Source organism: Phyllostomus hastatus, unplaced genomic scaffold, assembly GCF_019186645.2.
Source record: "Phyllostomus hastatus isolate PE091 unplaced genomic scaffold, TTU_PhHast_1.1 phas_scaffold_12, whole genome shotgun sequence".
NCBI classification, from domain to species: Eukaryota; Metazoa; Chordata; class Mammalia; order Chiroptera; family Phyllostomidae; genus Phyllostomus; species Phyllostomus hastatus.
The window spans coordinates 8,231,574-8,253,943 of NW_025334007.1; the positions used below are offsets into that span (position 1 = coordinate 8,231,574).

Genomic DNA, 22,370 nt, shown 5'->3' on the forward strand with positions numbered 1-22,370 from the left:
AGAGGGAGAGAAACATCAATGTGTGGTTGCCTCTCATGCGCCCCCTACTGGGGACCTGGTCTGCAACCCAGGCATGTGTCCTAAACTGGGAATCCAATCAGTGACCCTTTGGTTCACAGGCCTGTACTCAATCCACTGAGCCCCACCAGCCAGGGCTCAATCAGCACTTTTTGAGCCCCTACTGTGTGCTCTGTGCAAGTACCTATGGTTGTCTCTTCACAGTAAATAATCTTATGGGTTAATATTGTCCCCATTTTACATGTGAGTGAACTTAGATACAGAAAGGTTAAAACAATTTAAGACTACACAGCATGTAAATGACAGCCTGGGTTTATGTCTGGGTCTCCTGACTCTCAATTCTCAGTTCTTTCATAATACTGTCCTGCATTTTAAAAAATAGACTTAGTTACTTAAAATCATTTTGGGTACACAGCAAAATTAGGTCAAAAGTGCAGGGAGTTCCTGTATGTCCCTACACATACAACCTCCCCGCCATCAACAGTGCACACCAGAATGATACATTTGTTACAATCAGTGAGCTTACACTGATGCATCATTATCAACCCAAATCCATACTTTGCATTTACTCCTGCTGTTGTACAGTCCATGAGGTTGGACAAATGTGTAATGACATATATCCACCATTATAGTATCATGCAGGGTAGTTTCACTGGCCTACAAGTCCTCTTCACTCTGCCTCTACATCCCTCCCACCAGGCCCTGGCAACCACTGATCTTTTCACTGCCTGCATGCCTAGTTTTGTCTTTTCCAGAAGTCCTACAATTGAAATCCTACAAGGGGTAGCCTTTTCATTTTGGCTTCTTTCACTTTGCGGTGTACATGAAAGATTATTCCATGTCTTTTTGTGGCTCGATATCTCACTTATTTTAAGGCTGAATAATATTTCATTGTCTGGATATACCATAGTTTATTTATTCATTTACCTACTAAAGGAAATTTCAGTTGTATCCAAGATTCACCAGCTCACTTTTTTTACAAATGGGATTTTAAAGTGTGAAGATCAGTGAACTAGAGGAGTGAGGGTTATTTAATAAAGTTTTACTAAATTTACCTTTAATCAAATATGTGTGTGATTTGAAGCAGTAGCTCTATTCTCCCAAGTACCCAGATCCTTGATATTTTTTTTGGATGGTGCAAATCCTCTTGAAGTCTATACTGGTCCTTTCATTTCTAATTAAGGAAGGTGTCCAGTCTTAGTCGTCTTTCTCTCTCCCCAAAGGAGGTCAGAAAAAAAAAAAACAGCTTAAGTACAGAGATGATGTAGCAGGATACTGTGTTGAGAAGTTAAATCTGTGATTTGTTTTTGTTGCTCTTGGAGGGTCAGAAGAAAGGGGTAGCTGATCTTCCCTCACCTGAAAGACAGTGGAGAGGGGGAGCCTTTGGGTGTGGGCTTAGGACTGCCGTGCCTTGGGGATTTCATTAGCTGTGTTTGTATAGCTGGGTGTTTTGGTTTCTAGGGCTGAAAACAGAAGTTGGAAGATACAGGAGACATTTCAGTGATCTCTACAAATTCATTCCTTCTTCCACTGGTAACTATGTTTACTTCCCCATGCAGTGAGTGCATTTGTGCTTTTGGAGAGAAATAGCCTGCTTTATTTGTAGTAATGAGATATATGTCTCAATCTAAAGACTAATGAGCTTAATTCTGACCATGGCTCTTGGTGCAGGGATGGGCATATGACCCAATTTAGGACAATGGGTAAGGAGGAGACATTTTCTGGGGGTGGCTGTGAAGAAAGCTTACTTGCTATTTGAAGGGAGATTCTGGAAGAATCAATCTTTCTCTCTCTCTCTCTCTCTCTCTCTCTCTCTCTCTGTCTTTCGACCTCCCCCCCCCCACCATCTCTGAATGTACACAAAGAAGCATGTGGCATCAGTTGACAACCATCTTATACCAAGGTGAAGCTAACTGTGCAGAGAGTAGAGCAGAAAACTGGAAGAACCCGGGTCCTCGATGATGTCAGGCGACTGAACTAGATTAACCCTGAAACCTTCTCTGAACTTTCAGTTAGAGGCCTGTGCATCTCTCTCATGGTTTAGGCCAGTTTGGGTATATATGTGAAATGTAGCCTAACTTTCTAGCCTAACCCAGATTTAATTTAATTTTAAAGAATAAAGAATGGTAATATTTCTGGTGCCCAAGTATTATAAAACAAAACTACATCCTATAATATCCAGAAGGGCAATAATAATGGAGAATGGTTACATAAATCATGGCACATACACTCAATGGACCATTATACCGTCATTAAAAACATAGTCTATGAAGTCAACATGAAAACATGGAAAATGCAAACATTGTAAGTTGGAAAAAGTGAGGTACAGAATTAGATGTTAAATTTGAGCTCAGCTATGAGATCACAAAAAGTTTATAGAAAAAAGTCTGGAAGGAAACAGAACAAAAAATGACAACAACACAAGAACCACTAAAGAGTGCTTCAAGTCATACCATAGTTAGATCGACATTTAAGAAATCCTTGGAGTCCCTGGGTAGGAGCAAGTTCCAAAAATATGAACCAAGGATAGATAACATAAAGGGCCTTACTGAGTTCTCCTTTGCCCCAAGAGATGAAGGTTAGTTATGCAGAGACTTGTCAGAGTTTACAGCTTTTCTGTTTCTACACCAAACATGGTCTTATCAGTTTCTATTAATATTTCCTTAGTGCCCATAATTAACTGAGCATGAACCAGTATTTGCAGTGGACTCTGACATCTAAGATGCCACCTAGTATCTGGAAAACTTGGTGTTTCTTATACCAGCAAGTCTAGTACAGCCTTCATCCATCCAGGCTATTCATCAAGGCACAGCCTCCCCGCCACCCCAACCATCATGATCACCAACAGCAAACGTGACGGCAAACTTAATAAGTCAGTCCCCAGGTTGCTTAGATCTCCATCAGTGAGGAGTGTGTAGCTACCAGGAAGGTCTCCTCCCCCAGGCCACTGGAATTTTGTTGTCACTTTCCCCTCTATCCACTTATGCTAATGTTTTGGAGGTTTGAAATTTTCGAGAAGAAAAATAGCCATTCCTCACAAAGAGATTGGGGCTTCCTGCTCTAGGATAATTGGTTCCATATTCTATTGGACGTATGAGACAGCTTTAAATTAGTGCTATTAAAGGAATGGGACTGGGCCCAGCACTTCCACAACTTGAAATGTGTGCTAAAAATCAAGTCAAAATTTAAAGAGATGCAATCCCATCAGAAGTGCTAAGGCTGCACTGGCCACAAGTGCTGAGGAGCACTTGAAATGTGCTAGTCCAAACTGAGATATGTTACAAGTGTAGAATTCATGCTGGACTTCAAAGACTTGGTGTAAAAAAAAAGAATACCATCTACGTCATTATGAATTTTTATACTGATTACATGCTGAGATGATAACATTTGATATATTGGTTAAGTTGGTTAAGTCAATACAGTGGTCAGCAAAAGTAGGTTTATAGTTAGTTATGAGTATCCAAAACACAGAGTTTATTCTTGTTGAGTTAATAAAGCTGCTGTAACAATTATAACCTTCATGACAACTATAAACCTACTTTTGCCCACCCCATATAGTATTAAAATTAAATTCATCTGGTTCTTTTACCCTTTTTGGTGTGGCTTCTAGAAAATGTAAAATTACATCTGTGGCCCACATTTGAGGCTCACATTAGATTTCTACTGGGCAGTGCTGTGCTCAGTATATTGCAAGGTGTCCCTTATACTCCTATTTATTTATATAGAAAAGGTAACTTACTTTTGCTGCTGGGCTTCTTTGTGCCAGAGCTGTGTTAGATACAGTGATCCTGCAAAACACACATGAGTATACCAACTTACAGATGAGAAAACCAAGGCTCAAAGAAGCTATGTAACTTGCCCAAGGTCAGCTACTGAAGTATGATAGAGCCAGTAAATGCAACACTGAATAATTGTTCAGGGTGTTATTCAGTTGCCAAAGCTTTTCTGTCTGCCATGACTTGAAAACCTAAACAAGCAGAGGAAGTGATGCCAAAACAAAAAGTGGGAGGAGACATGTCCTCTAAAATTGAAATTGCTTCCCATAGGAAGCAATGAGGCTTTAAAAAGCCTCATTTTAAAAAATAAATAAAACTAGCCCTGGCTGGTGTAGCTCAGTAGATTGAGTGCTGGCCCACAAACCAAAGGATCACCAGTTAGATCCCCAATTGGGGCACATGCCAGGGTTGCAAGCCAGGTCCCCAGTGAGGGAGGCGGCGTGAGGGGCAACCACAGATTGATGTTTCTCCCCCTCTCTCTCCTGCTCCCTTCCCCTCTCTCTACAAATAAATAAATAAATATAAAAAATAAAACCAATTTTGTTTTTATTGTATTTTTCCATTACCATTTAGTCCCCTTATACCCACTTTCCCCTTCAGAACTGTTGTCCATGTCCATAGTACTTTTTCCTTTTTGCATAATCCCTCCACCCTCTACCCTGCCCTCCTCAGCTGTCAGCCTGCTCTCCATCTATGTCTGTCTCTCCTTTGCTTGTCAGTTTGTTCCTTAGATTCCATATATGAGTGAGATCATATGGTATTTGTATTTCTCTGACTGGCTTATTTCACTTAGCATAATGTTCTCCACCTGAGGATATATTTATTGATTTTAGAGAGAGAGAAAGGGAGACAGAGAGACATCAGTATGAGAGAGAAACATTAATCTGTTGTCTCCCATACATGCTGGGACCAGAGATCAAACCTGCAAACTTTTGGTGCATGGGGATGATGCTCCAACCAACTGAGCCACTGGGCCAGGGCCCCACCAATTTTGTAACTGGTACTTCATTCACAAAAATGCTTGTTTGGGGTGATTTATTCCTGGCAGATTCCAGTGAAGGAGTTGTCCAGTTCAGCAGCAGCTATGCAGGAAGAAGAGCCAAATGGCAGAGGTATCTCAGAGAACATAGTTCCAGCAGAAATCCTGGGGACTGCTGGAGACTGTGGTGGACTGTAGGATCTGAGGGTGGGGTGGGGACAGACAAAAAAGAGAATGAGAGCAGGAAAGGACACTTAACTTCAGTCCCTGGCAGCATAGGCACCCCTAGCTCATACCTGGATGACGTATAATACTGGATTGTTAGTAAAAGCACCTAGGTGAGCTCCTACTTTCAACATTTAAAACTGGCTCTTCCATGAATGTTTCCAGAGTTCCATGTTCAAGCTAAAAGTGTCCTCATTAAGATCTTAGATATGAGATTAGTTTGGATTTTTCCCCAGAGCAGAGTGGGTGCAAGTCGCTTATTTGTGAGATGATGCCAAGCAAACAACACCGGGGTGCAGGGACGTCAGCTATCAGAGGGCTTGCAATCAGGCAAGTTACCCCACAGGTCACTGCAGCTCCACCCCACTGGGGAGGCTCTTGGAAGCTCCTGACACACGTCTGCATTCTCCTAGCCAGAGAGGCAAGGGAGCTGGGATATCTGTCCACCCATTCCTGTGGGAGTGGAGAATGAGGCATTTTCCTAGCACTTTTGGCCCCCTGTGTATACTACCCAAAATTGTATCCTTTCCTGGCTTTTACAAACAATTACTTTATCATGCACATATGTACGCTTACATTATTTCATTTCTATTGTGTGGAACTTCAGAATAAGAGTACTGAGCTGTAAGAAGACTTTTGCAACTGGCTTTTTGCACTTAGTATTGTATTATATTACAAAGATTTATTTTATATTATGTGTGTAGGCATAGGAGTAATTTTGGCTGCTTGTAGTTTTTCATTTCTCTCTCTCCTTCCTTCCTTCTTTTTAGTTATTTAGCTAGTGAATACAAATAGTAACCAGTGTTGATGTGAATGTTATTTTTGGACAGGCTTATGGATTCTGTAAGAATGTTTAACACTCTGAGATAATGCAACTTGATTAATCCAATTTATACTCCAATGGATGAATAAGAGATGTTAATCTATATCATCCTCTTCAAAATTTGGGATTGTCAGACAGCTCCATCAACTGTTCTAGTTTGGGGTTTGGGTGTTGAGTTCATGGGTGTTCATATTATTTATGTATTTATTTTAAAAGAGAACCATGCATGGGCCTGTGTATCTTGAGCCTAGGGTTATTAATTCAGTTGCATGTAATTATGGACACCCTCCAAAAATAATACAGTCACAGCATACTGATCAAGTTCTATAAATGTGTGCTATCAAGCTCCACAAGCGCCTCCACCCAGTTAGGGGCTCAAAGACCCAGCCTCATTCTAAATACCAGTCTGAGCTGGGCAGTATTGATTCTTTCTCCAGAGACCCCTTCTCTTCATGCTGCCTCCACATGACTGGTATCATCCTACTGGGCCTGAAAAGTTCTCCTTGCTTCTTATAGTTTCCCTTCTCAACAAAACATAACTCTTCAGGGTCCCATTCCCTCAAGACTCTGTTGTTTCCTAGCAGTAGCTCCAAGTGCAACCTTTAGGCACCATGGCCAAGGAGTTGGGTTGATAATTTTGGTGGTTGTAGGCCTTTAGGCATTCCTCATGACATCAGGCCAGGCCATCACCTGTTCCTGCTGAGGTGTAGGATCATCCCTAGATACTGATGATCCCTCCTTGTCTTCCCTCAAGATCAGACTGTTCCATATTATTTACTGTCTGTGTGGTCTCAGGTGAATTATCTAACCTCTTAGAGCTTTGGTTTTCTCATTAGAAAATGGGAGTGCTAAAGCCTCCTTTAAAGGTTTGTTGTGAGAACTGGAGATGGTGCCCTCCTAGCCTCAGGAAGCTTTCAGTTATGGGGGCTGCTGCTGTTCCGATATATTTGAGCATGACAGCATAGCCTCGTTGACACCTGACCTTGAAGTTCCAGGCCTACATCTGCCACAAACTAGCTCTGTGGTTTTGGGAAAATTGCTTCATCTTTCCATGCCCAGTTCCTCATATGTAAAGTGAGAGGAGCTGGACTTCAGCTGATCTCTAAAAAGGAGATCATGAGTGTATGAGAAGAACTCTGACTACAATACTCAATTATTTATTGATGTCAGTGTAGTCACCCGCGGCTATCATTCCTTAAGTACTAACTTATTCAATAGATCCCAAGGGAAGAGTTAGGACCAGAGCTTTCCAGAAAATGAGAGAAAATAATTTTGTTTTACTTCAGAGAATAATATCCAAATCTGAAGAGCAAAGGAAATAGTGAAAGGGAGGAAACCACCCCCAAGTTTGCAAAAAGCTATGTTTGTGTTCAAAACTGAGCTCAGAACTCTGATATTATTTGCCAATTACTCCAATTATTGTTTCAGCACTCAAGCTTATTTCATAAGCCAGAACTGTATTCTTTTTCTCCCTGTATAACCCTTTTCTTCATGTATTACCTCCCCTCAAAATGGCTTCATTCTTTCACTGCATTTTTTTTTCTTCTCAGAATTCCTGTTGTCACTTTGGTTTCAGTGAGAAAGTCACTTTTGTCTTGGGTAAGTTTTGTTTGGCAGCATGACCTGAGGAATACCTGTTCCTATTCCCATTGTTATGCTCTGTTGCTTCATGGGGCAGAGAAAGTTGGATTCCTATATATATCTCATAGTCATGGTCAAGGAACTCCATCTGAATTAGGTGTAAGCTGAACTTCAGTAGGCAAAAAAAGTAGAGGAACATTTTCTCTTCCCATCATTTAAATCTTCAACCTGTGGCAACTCTTCTGGCTTTTCTAATAGCCTTCCAGGCTCCTCATGAGGTAAAATACTTAAAATATCCTGCGCCCCCCTTAAACTTCTCCCTGAACTCACCTACCTAATATCCTTGTGTCCTTTGCTCACAGGACTGGCCATGTATGTCCCTGGTGAAGAGCTACTGCATACATACACGCTGGATAAGAAACAGTTGCAATAAAATGTTGATTAACTCAAATTGCGTGGAAACACAAAATCTCTCTAATAACACTAGGAAAATGAAAGGAAGAAAGAGAAAGAGAGGGTGAGTTCATGGTTCAAGTCTCAGAATAATCAAGGCTGGAGCCCAAGATGGCAGCAAGCGAGGACTAGGGAGCTAAGAGGTAGAGCAAGTGGTGGAGTAATCCTGGCCAAGGAGACAAGTGAACAAAGAAGTGCAGTGAAGATCTGGAGTCCTGTCCACCACCTACATTTTTCTTTCCATGAGGGCAAAGTACATGTGCATGTGTAATTTTGCGGTGGACTTCTCACTGCCATGTGGCTTTTCTAGAAGACCCTGTTCTAACGACTGCCAGAAACACTCAGAAGAGATGACAATTCCTAGGTTCTGTTCCCATCCCTCCCCCCATCAAATTCATGTGGTCACCAATGATTTTCACAAACAAGGGATACTTTTTAGTCCTTATTTTCCTTGACCTCATGGTCACTTCTTCCTTGTTGCAAAACTCTGTTCCTTTGAATTCAGTGGCTTCACGCCCTCCTTGTTTTTCTCCCTGCTTGCTACTCATTTCCAGGTTTCTTTTTCTGACATCTGATCCTCTGCTTCATCTTAGGGTTCCTTAGAGCTCTTTCCTAAGAGCTCTTACTTGCTTCTCTCTTCCTAGGCAATCTCCACTACCCGCATGGCTTCACTTACCATTAAATTTCTGACTCCCAAACTTGAATCTCCTGCCCCTATACATGCAAATGCCTACTTGGCACTTCCACTGGAATGTCTCAGTGACCCCCTTAAGCTGTACATGTCAAAATTATTCTCATGGTCTTCCCGTCCAAAATTCTTCTCTTCCAGTATTATTCCCATCCTTAGAAAATGGTAGCTCTGCTGAGCAGGTTGCTTAAACTAAGAGTCTAGACTTCATTCTTGATACCTCCCTTTCTGTAACCTCTCACATTGTGTCAATCACCAAGTCTTTTGATTCTGTCCTCTATGTCTCTTAAATCCTTCTACTTCTCTCCATCCTAACAGTTGTTACCATCCTGGCCAGGGCTACCATTCTTCTCACCTGGGCTATTGCAGTGCCCTTAGAACTGGTCTCCCAGCATCTTCTCTTGCCTCTCACTCCACTCTGTCATCTACTACAGTCTAAGTGATCTTTTAAAAGGTAAATATGGCCATGACACTCTCCTTCAATGGCCTAGAAGGCCCTGCCTAGTCTAGCTCCTAGTCACCCCTCCATTTCCTCTTATACAGCCCTAGCTCTTACTTAGTCTGCTCCAACAATACTGCATTTATTTTATCTCCTTAAAATGCCATGTTTTGTCTGCCTAGAGCTTTTGGAAATACTCTTCCTCCTGTCTGAAAGGCTCTTCCCACCCCCACCAACCTGAGACAGTTAACTCCTGCTCATCCTTAGAGTCTGCCTTAAACATCCTCAGGAAAACCTTCCCTGACCATCCAGATGGACTAGGTCTCCTTTTAATCACTCTCATAGCATCACACAGTATTCCTTTTATAGTACATTGTACTCTTGAAGTTAATTAATAGCAATTTTTGGTTTAATGCCGGTCTTCCTCTTGTGGCTGTAAGTTCCACATCAGCAGAGCCCATGGCTATTTGTCCACCACTGAGGTCTCAGTTCCAAGCTGATAGCAGGCTCTCAAGAAAAACCTGTATAGTAACCGACTCTTTGAAAATTCCCACCAGTTGTTACTCCAACATTCTTGCTCACTAAACCATACTTGTCAAGTTGAAAACACCCTGTTGAGTCCTCCTGTATTAATTTCCTATTGCTGCTATAACAAATTGCCATAAGCTTGGGGGCATAAAACAAATTTATTCTTTTATAGTTCTGAAGGTCAAAAGTCCTATAATCAAGGAGTTGGCAGTGGTGCATTCCTTCTGGAAGCTGTAAAGGAGAATTTTCTTTCCTTTTCCAACTTCTGGAGGCTGCCTAGGTTCCTTGGCTCATGACTGTGCATCACTCTGATCTCTGCTTCTATCATCACATCTCCTTCTCTGACTCTCCTAACTCCCTCCCATGAGAACCTTGGTGATTACATTGGGTGCATCTAGATAATCCAGGATCATCTCCCCATCTTAATCCTTAACCCCCCCTCACCCCATGTGACCCTTAATCATATCAGCAAAGTCCCTTTATCCATATGAGGTAACATTCACAGGTTCCAGGGATTAGGATGTGAACAGCTTTGGGGGAGGGGATATTATTCAGCCTACCACACCTCCCATGCCCAGTAGGGTAAAAGTTTTGCAAAGTTTTCTGGAACAAATTCTGAACTCTGCTACAAAATATCATACACCATACATATTCCACACACACATCGTCTTACTGAACACATGATAACTCTCTGAGATCCTCTTGTAAACAGTTTCAATTAGTCTGTCCTTGAGTGTGCACGTATAGTCCGTAGTGTCCACATACATATGCCCAGATCCCTGTCCCCTTGGTGGAAGGCAGAACCATGGAACAGGACAGGGATGAGGTCCAGTGAAGCAGCTGAAGCGACATTGCCTTGTTTGATGCAAATCTACCTTCCCAACTCCAAGGCTCCCTTCTGAGCTCTCAATTTCTCCATAAACTAGATGACGGGGTAGCCACAAGGTGTCTCAGGTGGGAGAGTTTTAGCAAGAGGCTGTGGTTGAATGTATTTTTAGATACATTTATAATTTGTAAAACAGTGTACAGAAAGTGCTCTTACCACTGGCTTGTGTGGTTCAGTGGATTGAGCACTGGCCTGTGAACAGAAAGGTTGCTAGTTTGAATCCCAATCAGGTTACATGCCTGAGTCATGGGCCAGGTCCCACATTGGGGGTGTGCAAGAGGCAACTGATTGATGATTTCCCCCCTCTCTTTCTCCTTCCCTTCAGCTCTCTCAAATAAATAAATAAATAAATAAATAAATAAATAAATAAAGTCTCTTAGAAGGGCACTCATTTAGCAATGACGAAACAAAAAGGGTTTCATGATACAAATAATTTGCATCTTAAACTTGATTTAATTGGTATAAATATTCTTGCTTTTAAAATAGTTTATTTATTTATTTTAGAAAGAGGGAAGGGAGGGAGAAAGAGAGGGAGAGAAACATCAATGTGTGGTTGCCTCTTGCATACCCCCCACAAGGGTCCTGGCCCAAGCCCAGGCATGTGCCCTGACTGGGAATCAAACCAGTGACCCCCTGATTTGCAGGCCAGCACTCAATCCACTGGGCCACACCAGGCAGGGCAAGGTATGAATACTCTTAAGACTGAGAACGTTTTATTCTGAAGTGCTACCTCCAGACCAGTCTCATCTTGTGGTACAACTGCCCTTACATGCTTTTTCTGAAAGTTATAGAAATCAAACAGAAGATGTTGCTTCTGGCATCACTGGGGTACCAAGTAGGAGTGAATCTCTTGCTTCCAACAAGCATGATCTGGATTTTTGTGGAAGCAAAGACAGGCATGTTTTCTCTCATGGCATCTTCTCTCCTTGCAGTAACCAACTTTCATTTCTTTAACCCATGATCCCATCTAGACACTACTGCTTTATGGACATTCTGTTTTTTTCCAAGTCTTGATTATTTTACTCATGAGAGAAAAATTTCTAATTTTTAAAAATTTATTGATAAGAGAGAGAGAGAAAAACATTGATTTGTTCCTCCACTTATTCATGCCTTCATTGGTTGCTTCTTGTATTGAACAAGGGATTGAACCGCCAACCTTGGTGTACCAGAACATTGGTCTAATCAACTTTGCTACCTGGCAAGGCCAAAGATTTCTAAGAGGACAAGAAGGAATTGAAAAACACTTTTTGTACACTCTTCTTACCTTGATTTATTAAAATAAAAACACCACCACCAAGAAAAGGTCTAGGTAAGTTGCTCTGTCATCTATCTCTGAGATGGACACACCATTCATGTAATCTAGTCATGAAAGTTTAGAGCTTAGAGGGTAGAAGTCAGCTGGTCCACCCCCTCATTTGGTAGATGAGTAGCTGAGGTATGAACATCTAGAGAAAACACCCAAGGACATACAGGTCAGGGCTGTTGACAGTTTCATAAGGCCATAAAAGGTATCAATCAAGATTCTACATATCCAGTTGATAACACTCATAGATGCAGCTTCCCTATAATAAATTCAGTCTTCGTTGTCTTAAGGTTTTATAATAATGGAACCTGAACTAGATCAAAGTTTATTTCACTCAATGAAAGAAAAGCTTACTAAGCAATTAATGGTGTAAGAAGATCATAGAACATATATGTAGTTTACCTATCCCTAGGGGCAAACTGTTGAAAAGACATTTACTTTTAACCACATGCAACTATACTTCTGATTTTAAAATCATTAAAATAGGCCTTGTAGCCCTGACTGGTGTGGCTCAGTGGCTGGGCATTGTCCAGTAAGGCAAAAGGTTGCTGGTTCATTCCCAGTCAGGGCACATGCCTGGGTGGCAGGTTTGGTCCCTGGTTGGGGCACATATGAGAGGTGATGGATGTTTCTCTCTTACATCAATGTTTCTCTCCCTCCCTTCCCCTCACTCTAAAAATAAATAAATATATTTAAAATAAAATAAAACAGGCCTTGGAGAACCTCAGTCTTGCAGGGGTGCCCAACCTTTTGGCATCTCTGGGCCACACTGGAAGAAAAAGAGTTGTCTTGGGCCTCACATTTAATACATTGCGACATGTAATCACACACAAAAAATCTCATCATGTTTTAAGTAAATTTATGATTTTGTGTTGGGCCACATTTAAAGCCATCCTGGGTTGCATGCAGCCCATGAGCCACAGGTTGGACACCCCTCAAGAGTAATTTTATTAATTATTTAACCATCATTATATACTTGCAATTTTAAAAATTATTTCTTTTAAACAATGAGTTTCAGGACTTTCACTGATCTAGCCTGATGATCCCTTCTGCTGACTCAGAATGAGAAGGGTTTAACTACAGGGCTTCAAAGAGAATCAGAAATTGTATGGTAAGACCAACTCTCCCAGAGTAACTGCCCTCATTCACCTTGAGTAAATTTCACATGCTTTTGCTTTGATGAATAAGTAGGGCAGAGCGTTTAGGAATTTATTTTCCCCACCAGTGCTAATGTACTACTTTTAATGGCAATCCCTAGTAATACACACCAAGGATTTCTTCAGATGAAAACTGATGAGACAAGCTACTACTAGGTACTAAGCCTTTCAATGAGAAGTCTTTTGTCTTCCTGTCTCTAGCTCACACACCACTATCCTAGGCAGTTTTTGTCGGCCAGCTCTCTGGAAAACAGTGAATGGGTTAGGATTTGGTTTAAACTCTGAACCTCTAGCAAGATATTCAAGAAAAGTCCCCTAACTAGCCCTGGTTGGTGTGGCTCAGTGGCTTGAGTGCTGGCCTGTGAACCAAAGGGTCACCAGTTCGATTCCCAGTCAGGGCAAATGCCTGGGTTGCAGGCAAGGTCCCCAGTGGGGGGCATGCAAGAGGCAACCACACATTGATGTTTCTCTCCCTCTCTTTCTCCCTCCCTTCCCTTCTCTCTAAAGATAAATAAGTAAAAGAAATTTTTTAAAGAAAAGTCCCCTAATTCTTTCTTAATTGCAAAATCTGATTCCTAGTGTGGAAAGTTCTTTCCCTCATTTAGGAAAGGGACTGTTATCCAATACTAGGTACTTGTCAGAGACTTTGGCTTTGGGATAGTTTCCTGTATTGAAAACACATTTTTCATGTTCCCTATGACTACAGTTGTCTCTTGAACAGTATGGGTTTGAAGTGTGTGGGTCTAGTTTTACATCGGTGTTTTTCAGTACATGCAATAAATTTATTTTCTCTTCCTTATGATTTTAATAACATTTTATTTTCTCTAGCTTACTTTATTGTTAAGAATACAGTATATAATACATAAATATACAAAATACCGTATGTGTTGACTCTTTATGTTATCTGTAAGGCTTCAAGTCAACAGTAGGCTATTAATAGTTAAGTTTTTCGAGGGAATCAAAAGTTATACGTAGATTTTCAACTGGGGGGGGGGGCGTGCCAGTGCCCATATATCTCCTTCCTTCTTCCTTTGCATCTCAGATTGGCAGGGAAAATACAGGATGTCCAGTGAAATTTGAATTTCAGATAAATGATGAATATATTTTTAGAACAAAAGTATGTCCCATGTACTACTAGGAACATATTCACACTTCAAAAACTTACTTGTTGAGCCCCAGCTAGTGTGACTCAGTGGACTGTGTGCCAGCCTATGAAGGAAAGGGTTGCTGGTTTGATTCCCAGTCAGGGCACATGCCTGGGTTGCGAGCCAGGACCCCAGTGGGGGGCGTACAAAAGGCAAGCACACATTGATGTTTCCCTCTCTTTCTCCCTCCCTTCCCCTCTCTCTAAAAATAAATAAATGAAATCTTTAAAAAAAAGACTGAATATCACTCATAGTATTTTCAGTCTATAAAAAAAACTTAGTTTTTGATTATCTGAAATTCAAATTTTATTGGGTATCCTGTATTAATTGATTTTTGTTTTGCTAAATCTGACAACCCTGCATGATTCTCTTCTTCCAACTTTCTTTTGTTCTTTCTAAAATTTTATTTTTTTAAGATTGTATATTTATTTTTAGAGAGAGAAGAAGGGAGAAAGAGAAGGAGAGAAACATCAATGTGTGGATGCCTCTCATGTGCTCCCTAAGGACCTGGTCCATAACCCAGGCATGTGCCCTGACTGAGAACTGAACCTGTGACCCTTTGGTTCACAGGCCAGCATTCAATCCACTGAGTGATATCAGCCAGGGCTAAAATTCTATTTCAATAGGCTCTCCTCCCAATTCCATTCACCTCTTTAAGGACAATTTTTTTCTTCACCTTCTGCTTTCATTTGGGGTGTCATGTTTTAGTGATTTGGGATTGTGATGGTCAGCACCAGAATTCTCTATAAAGGGGCTCAGAGCTGTGTTATCTGGTGAGATTTGAAGAGGGCCTGTCTGAAGCCATCTCTTTGGAGGTTCTGCCCCCAGCAAGTACTCCTTGGAGTTAAGCACTGCCTTCTCTAACTGGAACTTTTAACACACCCCAGGGAAGCATTAACATCGTGAGTTACTAATACCTTAGTTGAAATGGCAGTAATGAATTTAAAATTTTATCTTTATGTACTTTTTTAAGGTACACTGTTTTTTGGAAGTACAATATGCATATAGAAGTGTGCCCAATTAATAAGTGCACAGCTAGGTGAATTTTCCCAATGTGCACATACCCATGTAACCAGCACCCACAAGAAAAAATATAACATTAGGGTATCTGAACTAGACAAATTTGTAGACACAGGAAGTAGAATGGTGGTTCCTAGGGGCTGGAAGAAGGGAGAGTAGGGAGTTGGTGTTTAATGGGTACAGTTTTAGTTTCATGAGATGAAAAAGTTCTGGAGATGTTTGACAGTGTGAATATACTTAACACTACTGAACTGCACACTTAGAAATGGTTAAGGTGGTTAATTTTCTGACATATATTTTTTACCACAATAAAAGAAACAAATACAACATTACCAGCTCCCCAGAAGTCTAGTGCCCCTTCCCAGTCACTCCCCCTTGTTCAAGTTAACCACTATCCTGACCTCTAAAAAGAGCCCATCTACATTTAAAAGAGTCCTTGAGTTAGTAAGAAAAAAAAAAAGGTTAGTCAGACTCCTTTCCTCTTGACAGGGAGACTTCTTCAAGTCAGAAAAAGATTTCATCATTCCTACCACGTTGCTTGGCATTACAGTAGAAGTAGCTCAAAAATGCTTGTGAATTCCACGTTGACTGAGAGCCTCAGGCTTGTGGTTGTGGGAGGTGCCGAGGGAAGAAGAGGGCACTGCAGAAAGAAGATGGAAGTGCTGAAAACAAAGCCAGGTACTTTGCAATCTGGCCAAAGGTTAACCCTGCATATTCATTACAGGTTTATTCGCTGATGCGTTTTTTTTTCCTCCTTCACTGTGTTGACAACATGATCTGTAGGTTCATATTTGAATCCAGCTCAAAGTATATGTTTATTTCTTGTTACTATGTACATAGCACCAACTGCTTATTTTCTTACCAGGGTGTTTATTGCCAATATGCATGGCATGAGACAAAATAGATGTTTTTATTAATGCTTGCCTCCAAATTTCTCAGGGAAAAATTCTAAACTCAAGGATTTGGGTTCACTTCATTTTATAGTGGCCTTAAATATTTGATCCACCGGACTTTTTGAGTATGTCCTTTTTCCAGGAAGGCACAAAATGTTCTGAGGAACAAATGACAAAACTGGAAGCACTGATCAAGAAGATGGATACAATTATTATTTTAGACCACAAATTATAGTGACTGGAGCAGAAATGAATGATCTTTTAACAGTCTTGAAGCCAAGGGAATATGATATGTCACTCTCTGATGTCACATGATACGCAGATATGCTGTGGGCCTTGGAAACAGAAATGGTATTGTCATATTATGCTAAGGATAGTTATTTAGATCAATGGTCTCAAACCCAACAATCCTTTTTATAATATATATTCACTAGTCCTCCTGTAATAACCTGTAAAGAAATTTGTAGGTGATACCACATAATCCTACACATCACTGTAAAAAAATTTATGCAATGACTAAGTTGAAAGGGAAAATAAAAGGAAACTAATTAATAATAAAACAACATGCACCTCCAAATGTAAACCCTCAAGCTCGGCAATGCTAGCAGACAACATAAAGTAGGCAGATGCTTATACTAATCATAGCGTCACCGTGAGTGACAGCTCAAGACACAGACCAACACAGATATGCTTTAGTGGCAACAAATTACTTAATCTGTACTGATGGTTTGTAATGACTTCCCAACATGGGAAACAACTCCTGGAAAGTTCTAAGCATAGTTAAGTGCAAGCATCCTTCAATTTGCATTCCTGGAAAATTAGGTGCTTATTTTCACCTACGTGAAGGTTCAGCAGGACATTAGAAGGATACGTGGAATATGGGACAATTTGCAATTTTAGTATCACTGGGCTTAACCCACCGTTTAAATGTTAGTAATGCCCCCCAATTATTGTGACAACCAAAAAAAATACCATGGGCTTCTAAAATCTGCCACCCCAATACCACCTCCCATTTAGTACCCCTGAGGTGAAGTAAAAATATTTTATTTGCAGAAGCATTTTGAAATTTTTAAAATACATCATGACACTGGCTGGGGTGGCTCAGTCAGTTGGAGTGTCATCCCATAACCGAAAGGCTGTGGGATCAGCTCCTGGTCAGGGCACATACCTAGGTTGCGGGTTCCATCCTAGGTGGCAACCAATTGATGCTTCTCTCTTCTCTCCCTCCCTTCCTCTCTCCCTTCCTCTCCCTCTAAAAGCAATGGGAAAAACATATTCTCAGGAGAGGGTTAAAAAAAAATGTCATCAATAACAGGATCCATATTCTTAGCAATTCCCCCCTTTGTGATTCACATTCTTTCACATTTACAAAACAACTTTTGATCTTTGATTTTACAATCCCGTCAAAAAGGAGTTTCCCAACATCTGAGTCAGTAAGATCATGAAGAGAGTCAATAAATAAAATTACACAGTAGTTTTTCCTTGGGAATGCTTACTTAGTATTTTAGTTATTAAAATAATAGGCTGACAAAAGGGGAAAAGAAGAGCAAAACCTTGCAGGTTGTCTCATCAAGAAAGCAATTTAATGAGAAGGTGTCATACAGATCTAGGATAGTGATAAATATTGTAATTATTGTTTTTGTTCCCTTTTCACAGTTATTCTGTTTAGTTGTGTTTTTCAAAAATGTTCAGTAATTGTGAAAATACTTTACTAGCAGCACAAATATAAATCAAATACCCTCTGAACACTATCAGTTCGAATGTATAGAGCACTGCCCTCAGGTAGGGTTTCATCTGTCATGGGGCCAGTGGCGTGGAGCCAGCTGCTTCTAGTGCAGAAGAGCTCCCTGCACTCACATCTACCCAACTCTGCATTCGGTGATGTCAACTTGGGAGCCTGAAATCAGCAGTGATAGAATTATTCACACCACGGAAATTGGCAAATGCTGCAGGGCAGGTCCACAGCCAGCACACACCATCACTTCCAGAGAGCCCATTGTTAGAGAGTCACCAGATACCACTGCATGGGGCCAGCTCTTAGGAAAGAACCACCTGTCACAGAAGTACAAAAGAAGACTTTGTTACAAATCCTCTTGGAAAAGATCAGTCTAAATTGGGCTCTCCAGTGTTTCATCAAAGTCTAATAAAGTATTAAATGATGGCTCATAAATGACCAAGGAACCAAAACTAAAGAGAAGCATTAATTCACTAGTATCCAAATAGTTATTTAGTGCTAACCATGTGTAAAACAGTCTACTTAAATCCTTTCTGGAACTAGGCAAGACACAAATTAAATAAGTATATAATGTGTGAAGGACCAGTGTATATGCTGCCAATTTAAAAGAGATAATTAAACATTGTCACTAATATTTTTCACCTTCATCAAAGGGAATACTAATGTTTAATAAGTACTGTGTCAGGTATTAAGTATTATCTGGCTTGATCCTCACAACCACCCTGTAAGGTAATCATTAGTTTGAACCATATGAAATTGCTGCTATTTGACCATTTTTGACCTCTACAAATGGCAATGTCATAACGTTCCACCTAATATTTTTTCTGTGTTTTACAAACAAGAAAGTCAAGACCCCAATATAGCAATTTGTCAAATGTTGCACAGCTAGTAAGTGACAATGCCAGGATCCCTTGTAGACCTGACTGGCTCCAGAGGCCCACAGCACACAGTCCCCAAATGACAGGTTGTTAGGTGCACTGGATGTGTTGCACACGCAGAAAGAAATCTGAAGATTAAACTGTTTTGAAATAACTTGTAAAATCAATTAAGGACGTGCATTTTGCCATGTAACTGTTACAAATATTGGCTTCTTGGGTTTCTTAGTCATAAATGATTATGAATAATCATAAGAGCTGATATATGTTAGAGACTGAAAAACATTTTAATACAGACTGCATCATTGTTTAATTTGTTCTTTTAAAAAATTTTATTGAGCCCTGGCTGGTGTGGCTCAGTGGATTGAGCGTGGGCTGCAAACCAAAGGCTCGCCAGTTTGATTCCCAGTCAGGGCACATGCCTGGGTTGTGGACCAGGTCCCCAGTAGGGGGTATGCAAAAGGCAACCACACATTGATATTTCTGTCCCTCTCTTTCTCCTTCCCTTCCCTCTCTCTAAAAATAAATAAATATTTTTAAAATAATAAAAAAATAAAAATTTTATTGAATTTATTGAGGGTGACATTGGTTAATAAAATCATATAGGTTTCAGATGTGCAATTCTACACTTCATCTGTATGCCGTATAGTGTGTTCACCACCCCAAGTCAAGTCTCCTTCCATTACCATCTATCCCTCCTTTACCCTCTTCTATTTGTCCCCACCCCCTTTCCCCCTGGTAATCACCACACTGTTGTCTGTGTCTATGAGTTTTTTTTTCCTTTTTTTGCTTAATCTCTTCACCTAGCTCCCAAGCTCCCTCCCCTCTGGCAGCTGTCAATCTGTTCTCTATTATCTATGAGTCTGTTTCTATTTTGTTTCTTTATTTTGTTCACAATTTGTTCTTAAGAGATCAAATTAATGCTTATTTGTCCTTAAGAAATTCCATTAGTGTTCAATTTATACTTGAGAAATTAATGCTGAACTTATACTTAACGATTGAGTTTTTAAAAGGCTTTGCTATTACTAGTACAAACTATCAAAGGTCTTATATTCACAGCCTGATTCTCAATCCATTAAAATAATCAATGCATCAGAAAAAAATAACTACAGTCACAAATCTTTGAACCACAGGGTATGGTACAGGAGTGTCTCTTAAATGTTTAAATCGAAACATTAAAATCTTGACATAATACACATATACATCTATAATTGAAACAAAAGTTTCATGAAAAGTTTTACTCTTTGTATGTACAATACACTCTGATGTTTTCTATTCTATTCATTTCATTTCAGCTGGCCTTGCCCTGGCTGGTGTGGCTCAGTGGATTGAGTGAGCACCTGGCTAGTGCTGTCCTGTGACCCAAAGGATTGCTGGTTGCATTTCCAGTCAGGGCACATGCCTGGGTTGTGGGCCAGGTCTCCAGCAGGGGCATGTGAGAGGCAACCACACATTGATGTTTCTCTTCCTCTCTCCTTCCCTCCCCCTCTCTCTAAAAATAAATAGATAAAATCTTTTTAAAAAATGCTGGACTCAACTTAGTGTATCATTTTCACAAACTCACTAATGGTGTTGTGACCCCCACCCCCAGTCTGAAAACACTGTCTTAGAGAAATTTATTTTAGAGATCTCACTTACATTTCTCCTATTTTATTCCTTTCCCTCTAGGTTACTCTGTTCTTTTTATCTATAACTTTGCCCCCAATTTACCAGCCCCTCCCTCCCTCCCTCCCTCCCTCCCTCCCTCCCTCCCTTCCTTCCTCCCTCCCTCCCTTCCTTCCTTCCTTCCTTCCACAGATGTTTACAAATTGCCTGCTATGTGCCAGGCACTGCACTAGGTGCTAGAGATGCAATAGATATATCCACATCCTGGAATCTCAACATCCATCTAATCATCATACAAATAAATGCAAACTTTCAGCTGTGCTTAGTGCTACAAAGGCCAGGTTTCAAGAGAGGGAAATTAGACCTAGTTAAGGAAGACTTCCTGAGAAAATGGCACCTGAGATGTAAAGATATATTCTATTCTAAATATTTGGTTCTATTCTATTGTTCTCTTCCGCTCAATTTCATTAAGAGAATGCTGGCTGCTCCCCATTACCCCCAACCCCTAATCTATTCTCAGACACCACTAATCTATTTGTGACTCTATAGATTTGCTTATTCTGAACATTCTGTATAAATAGAATCATATATCATATAAAATGTAGTCTTTTGTGACTGTCCTCGTCCACTTAGCATAAAGCTTTCAAGGGTCATCCATGTTATAATATTGTATGAATACACAATACCACATTTTGCTTATACATTTGTCAGTTGATGGACATTTAGGGTTGTTTCCACTTTTAGCTATTGAATAATGCTGCTATGAACATTTGTGTATAAATTTTTGTGTTGACATATGCTTTAATTTCTCTTGGGTATATACCTAGCAGAGAAACTGCTGGGCCATATGGTAACTCTAATTTTAACATTTTAAGGAACTGTCAAACTATTTTCTAAAACAGCTGTACAGTTTTACATTTTTACCAGCAGTGCATGAGAGTTGCAATTTCTCCACATCCTTGCCAACACTTATTATCTGATTCTTTGATTATAGCCATTCTGGTGGTGTGAAATGGTATCTCATGGTGGTTTTGACTTGCATTTCCTTAATGGCTAATAATGTTGAATATATTTTCATGTGCTTGTTGACTGCTTGTATATAATCTTTGGAAAAATAGCTATTCAGAGCTTTTCCTAGTTTTTAGTTGGGTTAGTTATCCCTTTATCATTGAGTTGTAAGAGTTCTTTATATATAACATTTTAGATACAAGTTCCTTATCACATAAATAACTTGCAAATATTTTCTCCCATTCTGTGGGTTGTCTTTTCATATTCTTGACGATATCCTTCAAAGTTCAAAAGTTTTTAATTTGATGAAATCCTAACACCCTATTTCATACCACACTTCCTTGATCACCTCCTCAACCATCACCTCCATTTTACCACAAGAAACCACGATATCACCCAAAGCTGCTTGAACAATGCTGTCTTGCGCCCCACTACAGACTTGCAGAGTGAAACCCTTTGTCCTCCTACCTTTCTCTCTGCCTGTTTCTATCACATAGGCTCTGTTAACCCTGTAGGATTTCCAATGCCTCAGCCCTGTTTTCTTCCTGTTTGTCATACTCACCTCGTCCCCAACTTTTCTTATCCAGCTTAGCCCTTAGAGTTAAATACTACAAACTCTCTACCCCCAGAAAATTCTACTCCTTCACCCCACTGTCTTTTTGCTATACATGTTCTGAAATCTCCAACCATGTATCATTCTAACCATCTGCCTTCTCTATTTCTATTGCTACTAAGCAGTATTGAAAAAGTCATGCCAACCTTAAGCGTTGGAACCAGTCCTGATTTGTAGTATCAGCTGAACTCTCAAACTTGCCCTGCATTCCTTTTTTTGACCCACTTTAGTTTCCTCTCCCATTCCCTCATGTCAACTCTAGTGTTCTCCCTTTCACAGATGACATTCCCATCATGCTCTTCCTCAAACAAGCCAAGGTCACTCAAGTCTCCTTGGTGCTTACTGTTCCTTTGCCTTAATCACTCTTCCACCAGGTCCTTGAATGGCTGGAAACTTCTTATTATTCACATCTCAGTTCAACTATTAGCTCATAAGAGAGGTCTCTGCTACCCACCCTGTCTACTGTTGCTGCCTTCCTCCTATTGCTATCACATTACCCTGATTTATTTTCTTATTATCCTTATCTGTGCTATCTGTCTAGAAAAGTCTTACTCATACTTCTAAAACCCTTCCCTAGCTAGTGTTAGAGACTTGTTTCTCTGTGCTTTCAAAATAACCTG

General features: G+C 40.3%; 1 long non-coding RNA gene across 2 annotated transcripts in view; it reads right to left on the reverse strand.

The window, feature by feature from the left end:
• Window positions 1-3,756: 3,756 nt before the first annotated feature.
• The window catches only part of LOC123830008, a 70,150-nt gene continuing 51,536 nt past the window's right edge, over window positions 3,757-22,370 (reverse strand). The window contains exons 1-4 of one of the 2 annotated variants that reach the window (XR_006787679.1): window positions 17,083-17,127; window positions 15,552-15,661; window positions 4,717-4,974; window positions 3,757-3,806 (exon numbers count right to left, since the gene is read on the reverse strand). This is a non-coding gene — a long non-coding RNA (uncharacterized LOC123830008). Of the gene's footprint in view, window positions 3,807-4,716; window positions 4,975-15,551; window positions 15,662-17,082; window positions 17,128-22,370 lie in introns of those variants that run through there. The other variant, XR_006787680.1, reaches the window with a different exon arrangement.